Source organism: Acanthochromis polyacanthus, chromosome 8 (genome assembly GCF_021347895.1).
Source record: "Acanthochromis polyacanthus isolate Apoly-LR-REF ecotype Palm Island chromosome 8, KAUST_Apoly_ChrSc, whole genome shotgun sequence".
Lineage (NCBI taxonomy): Eukaryota > Metazoa > Chordata > Actinopteri > Pomacentridae > Acanthochromis > Acanthochromis polyacanthus.
The window spans coordinates 40,418,933-40,440,226 of record NC_067120.1 but is presented as its reverse complement, the minus strand read 5'-3'; the positions used below and the strand labels follow the sequence as shown (position 1 = coordinate 40,440,226).

At 43.1% G+C, this 21,294-nt stretch overlaps 1 protein-coding gene across 6 annotated transcripts in view; it reads right to left on the bottom strand.

The window, feature by feature from the left end:
• LOC110970697 (NACHT, LRR and PYD domains-containing protein 12-like) overlaps window positions 1–21,294 on the bottom strand; it is a 274,641-nt gene that overhangs the window by 31,695 nt on the left and 221,652 nt on the right. The gene's annotated exons all lie outside the window — the stretch shown is intronic.

Below are 21,294 nucleotides of genomic sequence, written 5' to 3'. Positions count from 1 at the left end.
TTACTGCTGCTCCATTTAAACCAACAGTCTCTGAGTGTCCATCAACATCTCATCTGCTCTAGAAAAACTCAGAGTCTGGCAGCAAAGGGACACTAAATATGTTCAAATGCTTCTGGAAGCTTCAAAACCTGCAAAAATACTGAGAGTCAAACAGGACATTTCTAAAATAGAGATTTTTAGCAGACTGAAGTAAAGCTAAACAGTCTTTTTATGGTCAAACATTAGAAAAGAGCAAATTAATATTTGAAGAAAGAAGATTTTTCATCTTGATGTTATTTACACTTTTAGTCTGTTGTTAACCACGCCTGACAAACGTCAGCGGGGTTACTGCATTCGCTGCGGTATGTGGCTGGCTGGGTAAGCATGTATGTGGCTATGTCCGGTCCGATATCTCTGCAAGTGCTGAAGTCAGGATAATCAAACTTGGCACTGAAGATCAGTCTAAGGTCCCCTGCTCAGTTGTGGAGTTAGAGGTCAGCAGATCAAGTAGGAAGGGAGATACGTACGATGATCAAAATTGATACATATTGCATCATTTGTATAGGGAGGACAGGGTTTTCGCCAGTAGAGGGCTCGTCTAGTTTAATTTTACGTTCACATGGAAGTTCATTACTTTCTGTCATTTTGGTACTAATGATGTGTAACTGAACAAAAATGATCAAATATCAGTGAACTAACAGTTCAGTTATTTATCATTTTTATAATCCTGAATTGACATCATTTCCCCCTCAAATAGCAGCACATGTACACATGTAGCACAAAATATTGAAATTTTCTTTTAACATTTTAAAGGAAAACATTGTAAAAGAACATATTGATGTTTGTAAAAGTACATTATTGTACAAGTGAAAGGATTTACAGTTTGATCCTCTTTTAACGGTTTGTGTGTAAATTTAAACTTTTTTCTCCTGATTTGACTCCAAATTCTCTGTAATTGAACAAAATGATCCAATATGTGTAAAATGAGAGGAAATGTTGAGAGAATGACTGAATGCAAAGATGCTGCTGTGAAATAAGAGGTGCTGGTTTGCAGGCTTCAGTCTCACTGATCTCAGAGCTGTGACAAACATCACACTGATCAGCAGGGGTGAAAGTAGTTTTAAATTCTTGCCGGAACTATTAGTAATAGTTCCGGACCGTTCCGGCTTACTTTCACCCCATTCCGTCGATGCTGACCATTGTAAATCCTGTTGAAAGTTTTTCAGCCAATCACAAGAACGTGTGGAATTTCACGTGTAATTTATTGCTCGTCCCAGTGCAATAAATCAAGCACACCTATTTGCTATTGGCTGCTACTGGCCATAACAATCGCTGTGTTACGGAAGAAGACACGCATGCACACTCACGTACTGCTGAGTGAACTCCGGTTGATATCTATGGATAGCAGGCAGGCCGGGCGGCATACCGGCGTACCCATAGATACCGGTGGAAGAGCGGCGTAAGGCCAGCAGATCTTTTCCCGGAACTGCGTTCCGCCACCAGATCATTTGCTGGTACGCAGTTCCGGACCATTCCGGCTTACTTTCACCCCTGCTGATCAGCTGATCACTGTTGGAACTGGATGAGCCCTCAGTAGAGGGCAGAACCACGCCCTCTGCTGGCGAAAACCCTGTCCTCCCTATACAAATGATGCAATATGTATCAATTTTGATCATCGTACGTATATCCCTCCCTATTTGATCTGCTGACCTGTAACTCCACAACTGAGCAGGGGACCTTAGACTGATCTTCAGTGCCAAGTTTGATTATCCTGACTTCAGCACTTGCAGAGATATCGGACCGGACATAGCCACATACATACTTACCCAGCCAGCCACATACCTCAGCGAATGCAGTAACCCCGCTGACGTCGGGCGTGGTTAATGAGACAACAAACAGTGAGATCAGATCTGATGGACACTTTGATGAAGGAGGACCACTGTCTCTGCACATCTGGAAGGCTGTCAGCTGGAATTAGCTTTATTTCCTCAACACATCAACAACAGTCGGCTTCACATCCATCAAACACACCATGACAACAAGCTTGTGGCTCCTCTGATTGGCTGACTGCCGTCTCTGTGTTTCTGTCTCCATTCTGCTCTCACAGCTTCACTGAGAAGCTGCAGGTTTACAGGAGACACTGGATCTTTGCTTTGATACGGACTGTGTTTAGTAGAAAACTGCTGGAAGCAACAGAGACTGATGGAACCTTCTACTGACCTCAGATCCTTCAGGCTGCAGTCTGGACTCTCCAAAAGATCTAACAGATGTCTCACTGATGAATCCTGAAATCTGTTCCTCCTCAGGTCCAGATATTCCAGATGGGAGGGGTTGGACTTCAGAGCTGAGGCCAGAAAATCACAGGTGATCTCTGACAAGGCGCACATGTTCAAACTGAATAAAGAACAAAAGATGTGTATAAAATCATTGATGATCCATCAGATGTGTTCAGGTTCTGAATGTGCAGATCAACATTACTTTGTCCTCATCAATCAGCTTTTCTCTAAAAGCAGCACAGTGACTTTGTCCTTCTCTTATTGTGGATCATCATCATGTCAGCCTTCTACACACATCATCCACATGTCAGCACAACATTCATCCACCTATTCATGTCCACACATCAGTAACATGCTGCATCATCAACATGTCAGCAAAACTGAGATGATCAGAGGATTTATTCACACTTCAACAATCTCTAACATCTTCGCACTGTTTTCAGGAAAATACTCTAAACTTATCAACAAAAACTTCAAACGTCAGTCAAGGATTTAAACTGAATATATTGATAAACCATCAACAGTGAACTGACCTGAGAGTCTCCAGTTTACAGTTTGGACTCTGCAGTCCATCACAAAGACGCTTCACTCCTGCATTATCCAGGTAGTTTCCAGTCATGTCGAGTTCTATCAGATGGGAGGGGTTGGACTTCAGAGCTGAGGCCACGACTTCACAGTGAATTTCTGTGAGTCTACAGTCAGAAAGTCTGTAATGAGACATAAATGACAAAACATGTTTTGTTACTGTCCACAGTCTGTCAGTGGGATCTGATCCCACGTCGGACTTAAAAAACAAAAATAATGTGAAATAAAAACTAAGAACTCAAACTAATTCAGATTCAGTTCACATCAGTGACAGCAAGAATTCCTTCAATCATTTCTGTCAGACTTCAGAAATGTTTGTTAATGACACAGATCTGATGTTAAACTCTGAAGAGGAGTGAAATAATCTGATCAAATCTGTTGATTAGAAAAGATTTCAGAACCTCCTCATGTGAGGAGAATCACGGGGGGGGGGGGGGGGGGGGGGGGGGGTTGGGGGTACGAATATTCGGAGACCAAAATTACCAAAATACCAAAATTACCGCCATAGCGAACGAATATTCGGATATTCGGGTCCAGCTCAAGCGATGTTTGAAATAAACACAGGAAAAATTAAGAAGAATGAGATGTTCTAGTGAGAACATCTGAAGAACTGAACTCCTGATCTACTCTGACTGACCATGTTCATCACATCTGGACTCACCGAAACTTTCTGCAGTTCCTCACAGCTGGAATCAGTCTCCATTTTCCCTCATACGATGTTCTGTACTTGTCCAGGTCCAACTCATCCAGAACCTCCTCTGACATCTGCAGCATGTAGGCCAGAGCTGAGCACTGGATCTCAGAGAGTTCCTTCTCTGATCTGTTCTCTGACTGCAGGAACTCTTGGATCTCCTGATGGACTGAGAGATCCTTCATCTCCATCAGACACTGGAAGATGTTGATGCATCTGTCTGGAGATCTGTTAGAAATCTTCATCTCTACAATCTTTGTCGTGCTGTTGATGATTGTGACCTTAGATATTCCATCACCGTTCTTCTTCTTCTTCTTCAGGTTGTTGATGACTCTCTGGATCATTTCTGGATGGTTCTCTGTCTGACCCAGCAGACCTCCTAAGAGTCTCTGGTTGGACTCCAGACAGAGGCCATGAAGGAAGCGAACAAACAGGTCCAGGTGACCATTTCTACTTCTGAGGGACTTCTTCATGACTCTGTTCAGGAAAACATGCAGGGATGAGATGTCTGTGACATCATCATCATCATCATCATCATCATCATCATCATCATCATCATCAACATAAAGATCATTTCGCTCTTCTCTCAGGAACTTCTCCAGAACCTCAGTCTTCTTGTTGGTGTAACAGTGGAACATGTAGACTGCAGCCAGAAACTCCTGAACGCTCAGATGAACAAAGCAGTAGACTGGTTTCTGGAACATCTCACACTCTCTTCTGAAGATCTGGGTACAAACTCCTGACAACACCGAGGCCTCTGTCACATCCAGACCACACTGCTCCAGGTCTTCTTGGTAGAACATGATGTTTCCTTTCTCCAGATGTTCAAAGGCCAGCCTCCCCAGCTTCAGAAGAAGATCCGTGTCAGCCTCCGTCAGCTCCTGTGGACTCGTCTCAGGTCCCTCATGGTACTTCTTCTTCTTCCTCTGTGTCTGAACCAGCAGGAAGTGTGAGAACATGTCAGTCATGGTCTTGGGCAGCTGTCCTCTCTGCTCTGTGGTCAACATGTGCTCCAGAACTGCAACAGTGATCCAGCAGAACACTGGGAGTCGACACATGATGTGGAGGTTCCTGGATGTCTTCATGTGGGAGATGATTGTTCTGGAGCGCTCTTCATCACTGATCCTCCTCCTGAAGTACTCCTCCTTCTGGACGTCGGTGAAGCCTCGTAATTCTGTAAATCTGTCCACATGTTCAGGAGGGATCTGATTGGCTGCCGCAGGGCGGGAAGTGATCCAGACCAGAGCCGAGGGAAGCAGATTCCCCTCCATGAGGTTGACCAGCAGAACGTCCAGCGATGACTTCTGGCTGACGTCAGACACAACCTTCCTGTTGGTGAAATCCAGTGAAAGTCTGCTTTCATCCAGACCGTCAAAGATGAACAAAAGTTTACAGACAGCCAGCTGCTCTGCCGTCACCTTCTGTAATGTTGGATGGAAAACATGGAGCAGCGTGAGAAGACTGTGCTGCTCATCTCTGATCAAGTTCAGCTCCCTGAACGGAAGCACCACCACCACACTGACGTCTTGGTTTTCTCCGCCCTCTGCCCAGTCCAGAGTGAACTTCAGCACTGAGAAGGTTTTTCCCACGCCGGCCACGCCGTTGGTCAGGACCACTCTGATGGCTCTCTGCTGCTCAGGTAAGGCTTTAAAGATGTCCTGGCACCTGATGGGAGTGTCATGGAGGCTCTTCTTGGAAGCTGTCTCCAGCTGCTCCACCTCATGTTGGACATCAGCCTCTCCACTGTGTCCCTCTGTGATGTAGAGCTCAGTGTAGATCCTGTTGAGGAGGGTTCCACCTCCTGCTTCATCACTTCCTTCAGTCACATGTTCACATCTCCTCCTCAGACTCATCTTATGTTCCTGCAGAACCTCCTGCAGACCAACACCTGCTCACAGACCAGACAAACAATCAGACTCAGCAAACACAAACATCTTTCATGTCTGGACAACACAACAACAAGCTCAGTTTCCACACATCAGTCCACCAGCAGATGTTCAGTCTTACTTTGTCCACAGCTGCTAGAGACTGGATCCTTCAGGACGTCCTGACACCGAGTACAGCAGGACTGCTGCTCCTCCGCACAAACTCCCCTCCTCTTCATCAGTCTGTCAACACATTTATTCATCACATCTCACATCATCTGGAGAAAAACATCCACATGTGACTCCACAGAGCAGAAGAGAACAGTAAAAGTGAGGCTATTGTTCTGTCTGAGTTCAGCCGCTAATAAAGAGCTGCTTCCTCTTATTATGGGGTTCTGAACCTACTTTGTTCCACACTGGTTTGCCTGAGCCAAGCTTCAAGCCTCCCTGGCCAAATTGAACATTACCTACTATTGCTGCATGCCTAAACGCTGCCTGTGCCTCCTGCACTCCAGCCTTTGGGTTCAATTTCCTCCCCCTGGCATGATTCGGAACCACATTGCTCACTAAACTATCCTTACTCCCAAATAAGAGCTCTGCCCTAACCTTGGTGCATTTTAACTCCTCTGCTAGGCTACGTTCACACTGCAGGCGAAAGTGACCCAAGTCCGATATTTTTTGCCCCTATGCGAACCGTATCTGATCTTTTCATGACAGTCTGAACGACACAGATCCGATTTTTTCAAATGCGACCCAGGCCACTTGAATATGTGGTCCTAATTCCGATACTTATTGGATCTTTTGCCATGTGACCTCAGTCTGAACGGCCAGGTCACATTTATCCGACCTATACGTCATTGGTACACGACAAATGTCACTATTCTGCTTTCAAGCAAAACACGTCTTCGGGCTGCCAAAGATTTGTGTCTTGCTGTGAGTGTTAAAAAGAGGCGCTCACATATGTACGTAAAGGTCGCCCTTATAATTCGAAAATTCTGAATGAAGTCTGTGAAGCCTCTCACATCACTATCCCACCACTCCTGGCTGCGACTCCGCACAGTTCTCTGGACAGACGTTGCTGCCACTGCCCCACAAAACGCCAGGGCCAAAATCCTGGCTCTCTTCCTTCTTGACCTTCTCCTTAAAATGATTAAGTTATAAATATGCTGGCTCCGGCTGGACAACAACTTTAAAGTGGCCAGACGTGTTCTGCTGTTAGCGTCCATGTTTACTTTCGTAAACACTGAACAAGCTCTCTGCGTGTCGTTGTTGTGTCCTCTTCTGCGCATGCGGGACACTTTTGGGTCGTGTGAGGTTCACACAGGAGATCACATACAAGTCGCATTTAATTGGAAATGTGGACAAACTCGCAAAAAAATCGGATTTTACAAAAAAATCGGAATTGAGCATTAAGCCCTGCAGTCTGAACGTAGCCTTAGACTTGATACTGGCAGCTGAAGTATCCCTTTCCCAAACAAAGCTACACTGCTTCAGCACCTTTCTGCAGCACTACAGTATTTTGGCCTTGTTGTTCAACATCTGGTGCAGTATTTCACCTGTGGCATTGATCTTTTTTGCATTAATCCCCGTTATAATGCACATTTTACTCCAGTATTCTATAGGGCTGGACCCGAATATCCTGAATATTCATTCGCTGCGGCGGTATCCGGATATTAATTTTGGTATCTGAATATTCGCACCCCCCCGTTGGGACGTTACCAGGCGGAACGAATATTCAGCGTTACTGTCTTCCCTCCGCCTTCGGCCCACATCGGCTCATCCCGCCGTGTGATCACATAAACATATACACACATGTCTGTGACATATACACATATGTCTATGTGATCACCCCCTCCTCCCCCCAGACGAAAATATTCGGAGCTCGTCTCTTCCTTTCACCTTCGGCCCACTTCGGCTCATCCCGTCGTGTTCGGCTCATCTCGGCTCATCCATTCGTGTTTGTTACCACCACCTGAATGGCCGGGTGGCTGCCGACTCTGACGTCACGCTTCACTTTGTAGCATAAACACAAGACAAGATGCTGAAGACCTCCGCTGTTTGGGAATTCTTCAGATTAACTGAAGACAAAATGAAGGCAAAATTTGGACCTGGGAGACCAGACGAATGAATCCGAATATTCGGGCCGTCTACGTCACACCCCCCACTCCCACCCCGTCGGACGTTACGGGGCGGAACGAATATTGTGGATATTCGTCTTTAATCGAGCCCGAATATCCGGAGACCAGAAACCACTATTCGGGCCAGCCCTAGCATTGTACCTGTATTAATGATAATTTATCTACAGTATTAAACCTGTGGTATTACTCTCTCTTTCCACAGTATTCCACCTGTTATATTAATAATTCACTGCAGTATTCAACCTATGATATTGATTGTTTACTGCAGTTTTACACCTGTAGTGTTCAACATTAACTGCAGTATTTTAGCTTTGTTGGTCAACATCTAGTGCAGTATTCCACCTGTGGCACTGATCATTTTTGTTGCTTTAATCCAACGGTTATAATGCTCATTTTATTACAGTACTTCACCTGTATCAATGACCATTTTTGCATTAATCCCCGTTATAATGTGCATTTTACCACAGTATTCCGCCTGAATCAATAATTCTTTTTCTACAGTATTGCACCTGTGGTATTACTCTCTTTCCACAGTATTCCACCTGTGTAATTGATCTTTTTTTTTTTGCATTAATACCCCTGTTATAATGCACATTTTACTACAGTATTCACCCATTTATCAATGATCCTTTTTTCTACAGTATTGCACCTATGGCATTACTCTTTCTTTTCACAGTATTCCATCTGTAATATTAATAATTCACTGCAGTATTCAACCTGTGATATCGATTGTTCAATGCAGTTTTACACCTATAGTGTTCAACATTTACTGCAGTATTTTAGCTATGTTGTTTAATATCTAGTGCAGTATTCCACCTGTGGCATTGATCATTTTTTTCATTCATGGTTTGGGTTAGAGTTAGAGTTGGCCTACCCTAACCCTAACCCTGTAGTGTTCAACATTTACTGCAGTATTTTAGCTTTGTTGTTCACCATCTTGCGCAGCATTTCCTAATATAAGAACTAACTGGCCTTTCCATTCTCTCTGCAATGGATAATGGGACTTCATAAATGGATATTGGCCACATTAATCTTGGATATAAACCAAACTGCAAGCATCACAACCTCAGTTTTCCTGGGATCCGTGATATATCTATTTTGTCCAGCACTTCTGCAACATCCTTTTTAAATTGAGGTCCACATTATACCACCTTCCTAAGCTCTTCACTGACTTCTCCCTAATGGTAGGAATTTCCTCACCATCTATAGAAAACTTCTCATCACTTATTTTCTCTCTGTATATCGAAATGCTCCTCGGTTTACTAGCCTTGATCCTCACACTAGCTCATTTGAGATTCCTATTTATTCTGTCTAACAACCTCTTTGTACATTCACTGTTGTAGTTATCAGTGTCATATCATCCATATTAGCTCTAACTGGTGGAAGTCGCATTCCATTCTGCCATCTCTCTCCACCTACGACCCACTACTTACCCACTTGGAAGCCCTGATCATTAACTCCATAGCTGCCATAATACCAACCTCCAATCTTTGCCAGCCTGTTGGAAAATCTGTACTTGCACATAATCTGATGTCCTGAAATATGCTTTCACCAAGTTACCAACCATCCCTGGTACTTTAAAGTACCAGTACAGTGAGGCAACGGCTTCTACAAGACAACACCCTCAGCGACAGAACAAACCTCAACCCAGACCAGATTTGCCAACTTTTGGACCTTTGCCTGAACACCACCTATTTCCAGTACAGAGGGAGTTTCTATAGGCAGAAACATGGACGTGCCATGGGCTCACCAGTGTCTCCTATTGTGGCCAATCTATACATGGAAGAAGTGGAACACAGGGCCCTGACCTCGCTCAACGGAGAAACACCGAGCCACTGGTTCCGATACGTGGACGACACATGGGTCAAGATCAGAATTCATGAGGTGCAAACTTTCACTGAACACATCAACTCGGTGGACAGCAACATCAAGTTCACCAGAGAGGATGTACAGGACAATATTTTTTCCCTTTTTGGATTGTGAGGTCCGCATAGAAGAGGACAGAAGTCTGAGTGTTGGGGTATACAGGAACCCAACACACACGGACCAGTACCTGCTTTTTGACTCTCACCATCCACTGGAGCACAAGCTAGGAGTCATCAGGACCCTGCAACACAGGGCTGACAAGTTACCCACAAGCACCAAGGTCAGGAAAAAGAACACAAACACCTGAAAGGGGCACTGAAATCTTGTGGACACCCTGACTGGACCTTTGCGAAGGCTCACACAAGATCCAGAAAGAAGAATAACCCAGTAAGGACGGAAGAGAAGGAGAGCATGCACAACAATATAGTGATGCCATATGTGTCTGGTGTGTCTGAAAAACTGAAGAGGATTTTCAACAAACAACAGATCCCTGTCTTTTTTAAGCCAAATAACACCCTCAGGCAAAGACTGGTCTACCCAAAAGACCCCACACCACACAGCCAGAAGAGCAACCTGGTGTATGCAGTTAAATGCAGCGAGGAATGCTCAGATCTCTACATAGGGGAAACCAAACAGCCACTTAACAAGCGCATGGTTCAACACAGGAGAGCCAGTTCCTCAGGACAGGATTCAACAGTCTTCCTTCACCTTAAGGAAGAAGGACACTCGTTTCAGGACACCAATGTTCAGATTTTGGACAGGGAGGACAGATGGTTTGAGAGAGGAGTGAAAGAAGCCATCCATGTCAAAGTAGAGAAGCCATCTCTGAACAGGGGGGTGGTCTGTGACATCATCTTTCACCAATTTACAATCAGGTCCTTTCAGAACTCCCCAAAAGAACTACTCAGCAGACTCATGCTAATGACCACCATTAGCACACGAGGGCTCAGTGACATCTGTGCATTACAACGACCCCCACCGATACTCACAATGACCATCGTTGAGTAGTCAAATGAGTCTTGGTATCGGTCGTTGGAATAATAGCCCTGGACACACCTCACAGAGGTTTAAAAGCTGAGGCAACACCACCCACCACCAGAACTGAAGAAGCCTCTTGGATGAGAGGTGAAACATCTTCAAGGAACTTTCTTAAAGTCCAGTGGACTTTGGATAACCATGACCTGGATGAATGAGAACCTACACAGACATACTTTAAAGTAGTCAAAGGAACTCCAAATAAGGCTGTGAGACACTGATCCTAACACATTAGCCAGATCTAAAAACACAGCTTTCAAGTCGCTGCTATCCTCTTAGCTGTCTGAATCTGATGCCAAATCATGCTATTCTGCTCCAATCATCCACAAATGTCTGGTATCTCTGCCTTCTGCACTGTATAATCTATCAGACCATTCCTCACAAAGTAACTAGTCAACCTCTGCCCTACAATACTGAAGAAAATCTTTCCCTCAACACTGAGGAGAGAAATCATCCAAAACTGGCTGAGGTCTGATGACTCTTCTCCTTAGGGATGAAAACACCTCCTACCCTATGCCATGCTCTTGGGATACTTTGCTTCTCCCAGACTATTCTCAGATGTCTCCAAAGTATCCTTTCGACACCAGGTGCACTCTTGTAGACCCTGTAGTGGACTCCATTAGGCCCTGGGGCTGACAAAGCATTTGCACACCTGACCACCTCCACAACTTCTCTCCATCTCGGTAGGCTAACATCCATCTCCTGATCCACTTCCTCCAATGGTGGCATGTCAGGTGTTTCTATTCTTCTCTAAATCTGAATACGCCATCCTCAAATTACACAAGAAGGCCTTTTTCAGGGAACCAGAAATGAGTTAACAACTTAAAGCTATTCTGCAATAATGGAGGTTGATTAAGCCTTGAAGGTTGGTGCTAGCAAATCCTAGGAGTCCCAACTTTTCTTGATTACTTCCAACCCCGTCTGTCTGCATAAAGGTAGTGCTGGAACACACCATGAAATGAGACCCTCCAGAGCATTATTAGAACAGTATTGTACTGCAGAAAGTAGTGTGTTGCTATAAAAACGGAGAGGAAAAGACCGTTAATAGAAGAGAGACAGACCACCATAACACTTAAAAATGTAGGTCTGACATGCTCCTGACACGACTGCTGCTCTGCCTCCACCTCAAACCACATCATTAAGTATGCGATTGACACAACAGTAGTGGGTCTCATTCAGGACAACAACAATCTGTCCTACAGAGAGAAGATGAAGAGGCTGGTGGACTGGTGTGGTGTGAACAATCTGCTCCTGAATGTCGAGAAGACCAAGGAGTTGATCATCAACTTCAGGAGAAAGCAGTTCAGCCATTCACCTGTCATCACTGACAATAAAGCCGTGGAGGTGGTCATCAGCACACATTACAGACAGTCTCGACTGGTTGTTGTGCACATCATCATTGGTTAAACAAATCCACTGAACAGAATCACAACAAAAACAGAACCAAATTTCGTATTCAAACTGTATAAATGTCCTCAGTGCAGGTTGGCATTCAGAAAAATCAGATGCTTGAGCTTTGTGAAGAAGCATGGAGGTATGAGATCCCAGAATCAGCCATAAGGGTGAGACAGAGTAACAGCAAAATGACAGAACACAGTGTGATATTATAACCTGAAAATGTATAACCAAATTATGCTATGATCCAATGAATGTGATTAAGATAACATGAATACTTGTTTTATAATCCTTGTTTAAAAGTAGCTCAGTCAAAAGGATAACTCACTGAAAAGTGATGGTTTTGATTACGATGGGAAACTGATGTTTTTAATAGATATGATTACCATAAAAATGGAAATGCTTTAAAAGGTTTTGATTACAATGAAACTGAGATGCTTTAAAGAGCTTTGATCATCATGAGCAACTAAGGTGTTTTTAACTTGGAAATGAAGTAAGAAGTCGAGAGCTAAAGTGAACTAGGGTTATGTGTTCACTGTAAAGGTTATTAAGCTCAAAATATACTTTAGGATTTTTGTAAGTCTGTGCTCATTGTGCAAAAGATTGCACAATGGGATGTCAGTGACAGTTAGATGCAAACTGTGTAACTGTCAGTTTCTCCATTTCCTGATCAGAGGCCTTCTCTGAGTTGCAGTTAGGAGACACTCACTACATGAAAAATAGAGATTTGGTGGACTGGCCAAGACAGTCCAGAATAAATAGTTTTACTTCCCAAAAAACACGGAGAGCTCTTATGATTGATGAAGTGGAAAAGTGCACAAGTTGGGAGGGGAAAGCATGCTGTCATTGCAAATGTAAAACCTGAAGGGAGGTTAGCCTATGCTATAAAATACACCTGATGAAGAAGCTTTGTTGGGAGTTGTTGTGAGGTCGCCACTCAGAGCAAGTCAGACAACAGGTCAGATCAGAGAGGATTTATACCATACAGTTCACTATGATCTGCAAACAAATATCTGTTCCACTGGAATAATGGCCTGAAGGACTGCTCTTTCTACACTGTTTGAGGATTACAGAGGACTGTGGTCTAAAATTATCACTGAATGAAGGAACATTACTGAACTGTATTGTTTCAGTGAGAAACAACACCAGAGTGGATTATAAAAAATGTTTTAGTGGTCCAAATATGTACACACACACACACACACACACACACACACACACACACACACACACACACACACACACACACACACGTTTGTACTTCTGTCTAAGTGAGGACATCCATAGGCGTAATGCATTTCCTAGAGCCTTACCCTAACCTTAACCATCACAACTGATTGCCTAAACTTAATCCTTACCCTAACCCTAACCAAACCTCAATTCATACCTGTTCTCTAAAAACAAGTCTTCACCCTCAAACATGGCTGTTTCAAAGTGAGGACCGGCCAAAATGTCCTCACTTTGTAAAAATGTCCTCATTTTGATAGTTAAATGCAGAAAATGGTCCTCACCATGTAGCAAGTACAAGAACACACACACACACACACACACACACACACACACACACACACACACACACACACTGTGTATTCCTATCCTTGTGGGGACATACCATTGACTCCCATTCATACCTAACCCCTAACCCTAACCCTAACCTTAACCCAGACCAAAACAATGTCTAACCCTAAAGAAACATTTTTGCACTTTTACTTTTTTCAGTAACAGCAACATGGCGAAGAAAACACTGTTTAAATTTGTGGGGACCCAAATGAGGTCCCCACAAATGACATGTTTTTTGGTTTTCCTATGGTTGTGGGGACATTTAGTCCCCACAAGTATAGCCAGAGCCTGGGCACACACACACACACACACACACATGTTTGTAATTCTATCTTAGTGAGGACATCCATAGGCATAATGCATTTCCTAGAACCTTACCCTAACCTTGACCATCGCAACTGATTGCCTAAACTTAATCCTTACCCTAACCCTAACCAAACCTCAATTCATACCTGTTCTCTAAAAACAAGTCTTCACCCTCAAACATGGCTGTTTCAAAGTGAGGACCGGCCAAAATGTCCTCACTTTGTAAAAATGTCCTCACTTTGATAGTTAAATGCAGAAAATGGTCCTCACAATGTAGCAAGTACAAGAACACACACACACACACACACACACACACACACACACACACACACACACACACACACACACACACACACACACACACACGTATGTGTGTTCTGGTTGACTCTATTCTCTTCTGTTCTACAGATGATGTTTGCAGTCATCCTCTTTGATTACAGCTTCTCTACTGTCACAGATGCTGAGAGGAAAACGGGACAAAGGATTTCTAATTGTGTCACAAAAAACTTTTCAAAGTCCATTTCAATCTACCGACTAAAATCAACAACATAAAACTAACAGATGTAATTATAAAGGAAACACATGAATAAGTTAGAGGAAGTTTTCTTACTTTGTGTCTGAGGGTTCAGGTTCTTCTTTGGACCGGTCACTCTTCACAGACAGACGGCTGGGGGATGGAAACTCCTCTTCCTTAGAATCACTCATCTTGTGGACTTCAGTCAGTCTGAGAGGAAAACCAGCAACACTGAGAGCTCAGGAAATAATAAAAGTCAAAGTAACACACAAGTTCAGATCTGTCTTCATCTACAGAAATGAACTCTGGAAAACTCTTCAGAGAGAAAACTGAAAAGTTGTGTTTCCTCTTTCCTTCTTTTTTTGTTATATTTCACCTCTGATAATAGATCCAAATGTTGTTGCTCAAACAGCGTCTACAGTTGATCTCTGACTCATCAAACTCTTCATTTATGTTGGAAAACTGTCAAAGTGTCGGAAATATTTTCAGATCCCAGTTTATCAAGGAGAACTCCAACAGAGGTTCCTTCTTCTGGACCTGGTTCTCTGCTGCACCAACACACCTTTAGTTACTGACATCTTTAAATATCTGTCCAGTTTTAAAATGTAGAGGAGAAAGTGAAGCAGTTTTCAGTAAAGATCATTCACCAGATAAAAGCTTCCTCAGCAGTCAGTATTAAAACACTTCTGTGATGTAAAAACACCAAGAACACAAAGAAGGTTTTCTGACAGCAGAACAATAATAACATTAAACTAACACTCACCTTGTTGTCCTCCTCTGTCGACTGTAAAATGGACTCTGAACTGTTCATTTCTTTCTAATGTTCTTGACTCATTCTGTTCTGCTCCTCCTCTGTTTCCTGGAGATCACATGACTACAGGTAGTTCCACGTATCTGTGGAATTTCCAGCAGCTGAACATGAAGAATGAAGCTTTACTCTTCACAGCCTGAGGTGCAATAAAATCTGATCAAAGAACTTTATTGCAGTTTGTAGACGGTTTATTTCCTTATCATTGATTTATAAGAGCTTCTAGAAATAATGAGAACAGAGACTGAATGATTGTAAAATGAGCAGAAAGTGATGAAAATGAGCACAAAAAGACTAAACAGACCATATTTCTGTGGCCAGGATTCAGTCTTGTCATCATCATCCATTATCAGTGATTACAGATTGTTCACACATTTATTAAATGTCTGTTTTTCTTCTATTTTATATTGTCTGTCTTCATTCTGTCTGCAGTGTTAGAACTTTGTCATGTTCTTATTTATAGATCTGTGAGAACTGAGGCTCTGAAATCAATCATCTTCAACATTTTGAGGCTTTAAAAGCCAACAATATACAAGTGAGGGGACGCCCATGAACAACTACAGCACCACAACCAGAACAGGCAGCGCTACAACATGAGGTAGAGGAACCCACAGAGCAGGAAAACTACAACATGATGACACCTTACTGTTGTGTCAGACTCGGCCGTTATGTCAAGGAGTGTTGCAACAGAACTGGAGATAGTGTCAGACTAACCCACTGCACACCTCCGTCACACCTCGAGGTGTGGAAACAAAACAATGACTGTCCAAAACCAGACAAGGACAGCTACAGAGAAGATGAAGGAAATTATGAAACAGCTTGTGAAATTCTCAAACTGGATGTGAAACTTGGAGTACAACTTAGCATTAATGGCAGACAACTGATATTTCTGTGGGATTCAGGAGTGGCTTCCACTGGAGTGAAAAAACTGAAACCCACAGGTGAATAAATGATGGTTGAAACAGCCAACAGAAACAACAGAAAGGCTCATACAGACCTGATCAACATCAGTATCCACTAAAACCAAAAGCCAAAGAAGGTGTTAAAATGACCATACAGGGCTTGCTTAAAGCAAGAGTTATTGGCTGAATCCAAATCTCTGGACTTCACCACACTTGCGAACTCGTGGACTTTGCGGGCGCGTTCACGGGAAGTCCGGGAGTGCTGAGGGCTGTCCAAATCCACGATTCATCCAGTCCACAAGGGGCCTCAAGCGGACTTTCTGCAGACTTCCAGAGAGTCTGCTTGGGGTGCAGACTTCTGCAGACTTAACCAGTTTGATTACCCACAATTCACTGCAATACGGACGTGACGTTTAAATTTTTCGATTTTTTTATTGCGTCTGGCCTATAAAAGCTGTGCAGTCTGAAGCCAAAATCATGAGCTGAGAAAAGTAATGGCGTAAAAAGGACAAAAGCAAGTCCTCCAATGTAAGTAATACCCAAATTAATTAATAATATAGCATATACATGATAGTTCTTCAAACAGTGTCACAGAAACGACTGAAACGGACTCCAAGTCTGTCTATTAGCTCCATTCATAATGCTGTAGACTCCCGCTCTTGCAGACTTTACGTGATGACGGTAAAGACGTCACATTACGTATGACTGAAGTCCGCGAGGGCTCAGTCTGCAAGTCCAGAGAGTGGAGATATGGATGCAGCCTTAGTTCCATGAGACACCTCACCAGGCAACATTCACTGTTTCCTGTAAAGAAAGCAGCGCCCTCTACTGGCTGGAGGATGGTCCAAGATTTACAAGCAGTCAATAAAACAGTAGAAGCCAGAGCTCCAAATGTGTGGAGGCAAATTCCAACCTCGGTCAGGTCAGCTGATCAGCTGCTCCTATGCACACCAAACTATAAACGAAAGCTCAGAGGGGACAGCGCCTTCTCTGTGGTTGCACCAATTTTATGGAACAAGTTGCTCTTGCCTGCACAGTGACATAGTGGTTAGCACTTTTGCCTTACAGCAAGAAGATCCCCGGTTCAAATCCCGGCCTGGGCCTGGGATCTTTCTGCATGGAGTTTGCATGTTCTCCCTGTGCATGCGTGGGTTTTCTCCGGGTACTCCGGCTTCCTCCCACAGTCCAAAAACATGCTGAGGTTAATTGGTTACTCTAAATTGTCCGTAGGTGTGAATGTGAGTGTGATTGTGTGTCTGTATATGTATCCCTGTGACAGACTGGTGACCTGTCCAGGGTGTCCCCTGCCTTCACCTGAGTCAGCTGGGATAGACTCCAGCACCCCCCATGACCCTAGTGAGGATAAAGCGGTGTATAGAGAACGGATGGAAGTTGCCCTTGTCCCTTCCCTGTCCATTTTTAAGACCCATCTTAAAACACACTTTTATTCTCTGGCTTTCAATCCAGCATGAGACATTGATTTTATTCATGTTTTGGGGCCTATATTGTGTTTTTCGGTTTTTATTTGTTTTTCAGTGCCTTTTGTTTTCTGATTCTATTTGTTTTTAGTGCATCGATTGTGTATTTTTATATTGTATTTGCTTTTAGTGCTGATTTTATTTGCCTTGCTCTGTGCACATGAATGTACAGCACTTTGAGTCAATCGGTGGTTGGTAAAAGTGCTGTATAAATAAAGCTGGATTGGACTGGATTAAGATTATCATCATACAATATTATATTTTGCACAAATTTACCAGACTACTGATATATTAAGGGTAATACCTGCAATGCTATATATTGTACAAATCTATCTAATTATTAAGGTTAAAACTCTACAAAACTATATAAAATGGAAACTGACCCGACTAAATATTAAAGGTAAAATCTACAATATTGCATATTTAATCATTTTAATGCATAAAATAACTAATTTTAAGGTTAAGAACCTACAATGTTCTCAACTGTGCAGTTTTAGCAGACTGATTCAGTTATTCAGGTTAAAATCTGACAGTACCGTCATTACACATATTCACCTGATTAACTTCAGTATTGAAGAAAAACTCTGCACTGTATTTGACTCATTTAAATATTAGTTAAAACACTAATTTATCTGAATAAATTAAATGTTAAGGTTAAGACCTGACATTATTACATCTTATCAAAGTGTCTTTACTGATTTAATTATTAACAGTCAGACCTGCAATGTTACATTAATACAGAATCACCTGACTGACTCAGATATTGAAGTTAAAACCCCACAACAGGACGTCTGTGTAGATTCTCAGTCAAACAGGTCATAGGAACCCAAAAAGCTTCAGTTTCTTCTTGGTTCTTGTCGATGTTTCATCTTCATCTCAGAGGACTCTTCAGTTCTCACATTACCTGGATTTGTTGGGACCAGCCGACCAATCAGAGCAGACTGGGCTTTCTCGGTGGGAGGGAACTAAAACAACGTTTCAGACATTTAATGTGTTTAAATATTACAGCATGTAACCTTACTGTAGCAGAGACAAAAACAGCAGTGTGAAGCTGAACATGAGCAGAATATGGACTCTTTAGTCAGTCAGAAGAACAGAATGCAGTCTCTGTTACAAGGAACTACTGGGGAACATTTTATTAACATTTCATTTCCTAAAGACCATTCAAAGTAAAGATGATGTGTGTTTTACCATCAGCTTTTTATCAGCAGTGTTTGCTAAAATGTCAGCTTTAGAATTCTACAATCTACAACATATTCAGTGTGGAAACAGTAAACGGCTGTAAACTGTCTGCAGTGACTATACAGCTGCTGCTTCTGTTCTTTTGGAACAACTAGCTGCAGATTTCTGGATATTTATTTCACCCTAAAGAGGTAAAACCACATAGAAGACAACAGTAGGATTAAAAGTCCTCCAGTCTGAAGAAGTCCTAATACAGCATATTTCTGTTCTAAAACAGTCACTGCACCACCAGTGTCCATGTAAAAACAGATTGTAGAGAAGAAAACAAAGATTTGAGCAGAATCTCTGTCAGGATGAGGTGTAGAATCTGCACTCATGTCTTTGTGTTGTTTCTCTGGCTTTCATTCCTGCCTCATGCAGCAGTGATCCGTCTCCATCTAGTGGCAGAAACAAAAACTCTGAGTCTCATCTTAGATTGAACCACCTCATCTTCATCTTTGCTGAATCCAGAGACCGACTTCCTGCAGACACACCTGCTCAGTGGAACCTGCTCAACATGTCAGAAGCAGTCCAGGTTTAGTTGGATTACAGAGACTAAATCAGTTTCAGAGTCAAAGTCTTTTAACAGCAGAGCCTGTCATTTAAAGGTGATGTGAGTGTCCACAGGCCAGCTCTTACAGGAGGTAACCATCTCAACTCCACACTTTCTGGATTTTAAGTCAGGTTCAGGTCTCTGAAAAGGCATTGATTGACCTCTCTGAGAGCAGTTTTCAGAACTGAAACAGCATGAGATCCCTTTGGTTGAACCCCTTCGATGAGCTGCCGTGCCTTTTTTGCTGTGGTGTTTTCTCCGTCAATGGCTGCCTTCTCTTGTGCATTGAAAATGCCCTCGTCATAGAGTCTGTCCAGGAGCTGGTTGACATTAACCACCGACAATCTGTCAATCAACTCTGTCCGAACTGAAACCAGCCAGTCCTGTGGTTGGTCTCTCTGTGGTTGGACACTCTGTGGTTGGGCACTCTGTGGTTGGTCTCTCTGTGGTTGGTCTCTCTGTGGTTGGTCTCTCTGTGGTTGGTCTCTCTGTGGTTGGACACTCTGTGGTTGGACACTCTGTGGTTGGTCTCTCTGTGGTTGGTCTCTCTGTGGTTGGTCTCTCTGTGGTTGGTCTCTCTGTGGTTGGACACTCTGCTCTGTGTCCCTTCTTTGATCTGGAAGAAAATGGTGAAAAACATGTTTATTGACAAACTAGCATTTCTAAATCATCATTGTTGTGTTTCGGTTTGCTGCAGCATCCAGATGTGTTCTGTCCTGTTCTCTGTTCTTCTTTTACCACAGAATCAACCACAAGTTATGTTCTTTGGCGTCATGATAGCTCACCTTAGTTCTGCACTCGTCTGTGTCCTTCTACATACACTGCCCGTCTAAAAAAAAGTCACACTTTAATATTTCATTGGACCTTTAGCTTTCACAACGGCACTCATTCACTGTGGCATCATTTCAAAAAGCTTCTGCAACGTCCCAGCATTTATTTCTGTCCAGAGATGGATTCATTTTCTACCAAGATCTTATTGATGGTGGGAGAGTTGGACCAAAATCTTCTCCAGAACATCCCAAAGGTTCTCAGTGGGGCTGAGGTCTGGACTCTGTGGAGGACAATCCATCTCATGCTCCCTGATCCACTCATTCTCAGTGTGACCCCATGAATCCTGACATCATCATCTTGGAACATGAAGAAATCGTCCACTGATGTAAAGACCTGGGGCCTCATTAATAAAGCTTGCGTACGCACAAAACAGGGCTAGAAAGTGGTGAAAGTACGCCACTTTCTACGCAAAAGTTGTGATTTATAAAAACAAACTTGACATGAGAATGTGCGCACGGTATACCAACCTTGATGCTTGATGCTTGCTTACGCACAAAACAGGGCTAGAAAGTGGTGTAAATCACAACCTTTGCGTAGAAAGTGGCGTCGGCTGTGTACATTGTAATTCATAAAAACAAACTTGGCGTGAGAATGTGCGCACCGGTGCACCAACTTTGATGCTTGCTTATGGACATTTTGGAGACAGAGGGAACGGCAGTGCCGGAGGGTGAAGTGGTGAATTGAAACCAGATTGATCTCAAACCTTTATTGTTATCACATATTAGACTTGTAGAGCCGGATAATCATAAACCCTCATTGTTGTAGATGTTCATATAGTGCGTCATTCGGCCTACGACTGTATTTGCAGAACTATGTTCATATATCAAACTTCCATCTTCAAATGATATAGAGCGGTGAGTGGCACTGATTGATTACTGATTTGGAAAAGGCCTGTGACAATCAGTCCAACCGCTGATCAAGCGGATAAATAGCGGGTGACAGCCGTGTGTAATGTGGCACAATGGATGAGCTGGCACTGCTGGAAGATCACGTTAAGAATGGAGAAAGATTTTAGGGATAACGGGGATTTCCTGGCCCATGATGACTGGCTAATGAGCCGATTCAGATTCCCTAGAGCAGTACTCTTGGATCTATGTGCTGAACTGGGCCGCCACGCCCAAACCACGCCATCCCGGTACAGACACAGGAGCTGACGACTCGGGGGTTTCTGGCGACACCGGCTCCTTCCAGCGTTAAGTGGCCAACAGGTATGTGTTTAATATGAAGAATATATGAGGTTACATGTGTTGTCTAAATCCTATCTGGGTCTGATATACAGTTAAATGATGTC